Source organism: Salvelinus sp. IW2-2015, unplaced genomic scaffold (assembly GCF_002910315.2).
Source record: "Salvelinus sp. IW2-2015 unplaced genomic scaffold, ASM291031v2 Un_scaffold2138, whole genome shotgun sequence".
Lineage (NCBI taxonomy): Eukaryota > Metazoa > Chordata > Actinopteri > Salmoniformes > Salmonidae > Salvelinus > Salvelinus sp. IW2-2015.
In genome coordinates, this window is record NW_019943472.1 from 104,811 (window position 1) to 109,845 (window position 5,035).

Here is a 5,035-nt window from a genome sequence, read left to right on the forward strand (position 1 = left end):
GAGAATGCAGATTTACTAAAGGTGCTTTTCCTTAGGGAACTATACAGTCACCTCTATGGCAGACCTTGTGGATCTGCTGCCATATGTCTGGGTTTTCTGTTTAACAAAAATATTGAGTGGAGGGGGAGCCAGGCCATTAAGGACCTTGAATACAAGACATGCCGTCGGTGTATTGCACAAGATTTTCCCAACTCAAGAGCTCATGCGTTCTGAGGATGTGACAATGATGATGGCTATTGGGCTTCCTATCAAGCACTTGAGAGCCTGTTTGTAGACAGACTGAATAGGTTTTAATGTTGTACAGCAAGCTTGGGCCCAACTAGTCAAGCAGTAGTTAAGTGGGGAGTATCATAGATTTGAGTACAGTTTTGCTACCTCTGTAGTCAAACAATTTCGATAAATCGGAAATTAGCTAGGTTGAATTTGGTTATTTGAATTACCTTTTCACATGCTTTTTAAAAGAGAGGTTGAATCAAGTATGATGCAAGGTACTTAAAATCGGATACCACCTGGAGCTTCTCCCCTGACACATAGACATCTGGCTCAGTAGCATCTGTTGCCCTCTTTGTGAAGAACATGCAAACAGTTTTTTTCACATTGAGATGCAAACACGAGTCACTGAGCCACTTTGTAACCTGGACCATTACAGTAGTGAGTTCTTGTGCAGCTTGTTGTTTGCTCTTTCATGCACATATATCACTGTATCATCTGCATACATTTGAACTTCAGACCCAGTACAGACAGAAGGCAGATCATTAATGTACAGGCTGAACAGGAGGGCCCCAGTATTGACCCTTGGGGCACGCCCACATCATAGCTAAGAGTGGGCGACAGCTCATTGCTCACTCTGACACACTGAGTTCTGCCTTCAAGGTATGATTTCATCCATCTCAAGGTCATCTTGAGATGCTCTGTAATGAGGAAGAATCCTGCTGTTTGTGTTTCTATGTATTATTTTACCAGGTAAATTGATGGAGGATACATTTCACTTACAACACGAACCTGAGGAAGTGTTGTAAGGACAGTTTCAGAATTACTGTACAAATTATTACTCATGACAATAGAATCTGTTATCATGTTATGATACTTCTGAAACAACCACTGAATCAATCCCACAATATTTGAATAACGTTTTAATAAATGTTTAATAGTGAGGGTATAACTCCAACCGTTTATGTGGTGGGTGAGATTTTATACAGGTCTGGTGTTGATTTGTATCACTGTGAGTAGCGAGCACAATAATACACAGCTGTGTCCTCAGCCTGCAGACTGGTGATGTCTAAGTACAGTACATTACTACTGTCTCTGGAGATGGTGAATCTGCTCTAAAAGAGGCTCCAGAAGTGATGGATCCACCACCCCAGATGATCCCAATCCACTCCAGTGTTTCCCTGGCTGATGTCGTATCCAACCTGTACCATAGTCTGTCAGGGCATAGCCAGAGACTTGGCAAGATAGTTTCACTGACTCTGCAGGAGGTTTGAGTTGAGCAAGGGAGGAGGTCAAACTAATGTTGTGTAGATCTGAAGGAGATGGGAGTGTAGAGAAAACAGATGAGAGGAATTCATCAAAAACTGTCACAATGGGAAAACAACTGACTAACACAATGGTAAAACAACTGACTAACACAATGGTAAAACAACTGACTAACACAATAGCAAAACAACCGACTAACACAATGGCAAAACAACGGACTAACACAATAGCAAAACAACGGACTAAACACATAGTAAAACAACTGACTAACACAATGGTAAAACAACTGACTAACACAATAGCAAAACAACTGACTAACACAATGGTAAAACAACTGACTAACACAATGGTAAAACAACTGACTAACACAATGGTAAAACAACTGACTAACACAATATCAAAACAACTGACTAACACAATGGCAAAACAACGGACTAACACAATAGCAAAACAACGGACTAACACAATAGTAAAACAACTGACTAACACAATGGTAAAACAACTGACTAACACAATAGCAAAACAACTGACTAATACAATGGTAAAAACTACTAACACAATGGTAAACAACTGACTAACACAATGGTAAAACAACTGACTAACACAATGGTAAAACAACTGACTAACACAATGGTAAAACAACTGACTAACACAATAGCAAAACAAACTGACTAATACAATGGTAAAACAACTGACTAACACAATGGTAAAACAACTGACTAACACAATGGTAAAACAACTGACTAACACAATGTAAAACAACTGACTACACAATGGTAAAACAACTGACTAACACAATAGCAAACAAACTGAACAAACAATGGTAAAACAACTGACTAACACAATGGTAAAACTGACTAACACAATAGCAAAAACAACTGACTAACACATTGTTTGGTGTCCTGTATTCAAAGAGACAAACAATATATGAATGGCTGTGGGTTGCTTTGATGTATTGATGTATTACATCTATAACTGGACACGACCTAAACCAGAGACCCTCTATCGGTTATATTTTTGAATGTAAAGGGGGGATATGAAACACTACATTAAAGTATTAGTTAATACTTGAGGTGGATGAAACATATTTAATACACTTTACTTTCATTTTGACAAACTGTAAAGTATATTTAATCGACATCCACATTATATTATTTTCCTGTAATAAAATGAAATAGCAGACCCTTCATCAGTACTGGTCTTCATTTTATTCATATGGAGAGAGAGTGCCCCCTGTTGGTGAATCAACAACACGTATTTAACAGGTGTATCATTGTGTTATTATTTTATACATCATTAGAATTGTTCCTCATGTATCCCCTTGTCATGGTCTACTGGTTAGACCATACATGTGTGTTTGCGCARGTCCTTCCTTTCTCTAGCAGATGGTTTTTGTACAGCTATTCTCATTAGTTTAACCATAGTGAGTCTCTAGCACAGTAATACACTGCAGAGTCATCTGGCTTCAACTGGCTCATGTGCAGATAGAAATTACTGCTGTCCTTTGATGCTGTGAATCTGCCCTGTACAACTGTGGCATTGCTCTTACTCCCGTCAGAATGATAGTAAATTATCCTTTTCCAGGTGCTTGCCGGATCCAGTGTATCCTGTAGCTGCTTAGAGGAAATCCACTACATGAGTTTGAGGGATCCCCCGGGGGTCCCCTGGACTGACTGCTCAGCCTGTGTGAGTACGACCTGACAGTGGACACCGGAGGAGGGAGAGGAATGACAGGTCAGATCAATCAAGGAGTCACATCACTATAATAACAACACAGGTTATACTGATCAGACTACAGGCAGGAACTCACAGGAGGCAGCTGACAGCAGCAGCAGCAGAGATATAGGGAACATGGTTTGTGTTGAAACTGAACTGGTGGGAGTTGCTCTTCTCTACTCTCCAGCACTCAGAGGGACGTACAGCGACTCAGATACAGAGAGGTTTTATATAGGAGGTAGATGTAGAGAAAGGAAGGGAGGATGGGTGGAATTTGCATAAGGTGAGGATATATATAATTAATGGGAATATCTGTAGGGGAAAAAATATGTAATAACCGTGCAAGCTATACATAGTCTAATGTGTTCTCTGTGTAAAAAGCCAGACTGATACTGGAGGATAATGTTAGGCAGGACTTATACATTCAGCTTTACACTCTGCCAATATTTTTTGTATCATAACCCATTAGTGTCAATTGTCCCCTGTCTTTATTTTGTTGCAAATACTGTATCTGTATTTATATCATAATACTTTGCATCTTTTTGATACCACAGAACTTAGATCTTCTTGTTCGGTATTGGCCAACTTTATCATGTGAATGATTAAAACCTTAAACTAATGGATCATGATTGAGTTCATTGAATGTTTGATAGACATCAATTAGAATACCATCAAGTCATATCAGGAGTATAATTGGCAAACAACTCAGATATACATTCCCAGCTCTGCCAATAATGGGCTTATTTTCGTTTACATATTTGATATTGAGAAACATCTATGTTCTATTTAATTGAATTAGTCCTATTATACAATGAATCCCTGGAGGATGMGTTTTTGTACAGCTCTGGTCARGGTCTGTATCACTGTGTCTCACAGTAATAAACWGCTGTGTCCTCAGTCTGGTTGTTGTTCCCTTGTAGAAACACTGTACTCTGAAATGATCATTTCTAAAACTGACAATGCTGTGTATTAATGTGTGTTTCTCCTTCCAGGTGTCTACTGTGATGTTGAACTCATCCAGTCTGGTCCAGTGGTTATCAAACCAGGAGWGTCTCAGCATCTCCTGAAAATTCTCTGGGTTTTCTATATATTCTCAATGTCCTCACMGGATACGACAAGCTGAAAGCAAAGCTTTGGAGCATGTTGATCTTACATGTATTAGTAGTACTTCCACTGTAGATTCACTAAAGATCAAGATCACTTCTAGATATGACAGCTCCAGCAGGTATAAAAGGACTGGGAATATCATTGCAAAAAGGGGGGAAATGGGTGAGTTCTTCACAGTGAACACCTGTAGACAAAGCATTTACAATGAAACTTACTACAAATATAATAATTTTTAAGTTTTAACAAAGCTGAAGCCATTGCTAATTGTTTTGTCTGCCCCCCAAATCCAGAGATACTCACAGGAGGCAACTGCCAGAAGCAGCAGAGATGCAGGGAACATGGMTTGTGTTGAAGCTGAACTGATGTGAGCTGCTGAGGGAGAGGGAGAGAGAGAGTTAGATCACATTTGCATAATCAAGATAATCAGGTATAAAGGACTGGGAAGATCAGTTCAAATTGGGGGGGAAATTCTGTGGTAATGTGTCAGATTCTATCACTACACTTATGGGAGATGAAACTCTAGGATGGTTAACCATTGTTTTCTTATTATTGATAATCCTACTGTATACTATATGTATCAAGTTATTTTTGTGACAACTGTACAGCGGTGCTTGTGAACATTTAGCTATTAAAGAATTCATCAAAAATAAATGACGTTTTCTGTGCTGAATGGGGAAGTGGTTTTTGTATGGCTTCTCCCTTAATTTAACCACTGTGACTCTCTAGCACAGTAATA

The 5,035-nt window shown here is 39.1% G+C and overlaps 1 long non-coding RNA gene across 1 annotated transcript; it reads left to right on the plus strand.

The window, feature by feature from the left end:
* Positions 1-3,328: 3,328 nt before the first annotated feature.
* Positions 3,329-4,764, plus strand: LOC112073078 (uncharacterized). Its single transcript, XR_002894457.2, has 3 exons — positions 3,329-3,475; positions 4,185-4,461; positions 4,590-4,764. It is a non-coding gene; the product is annotated as an uncharacterized lncRNA (long non-coding RNA).
* Positions 4,765-5,035: the final 271 nt, after the last annotated feature.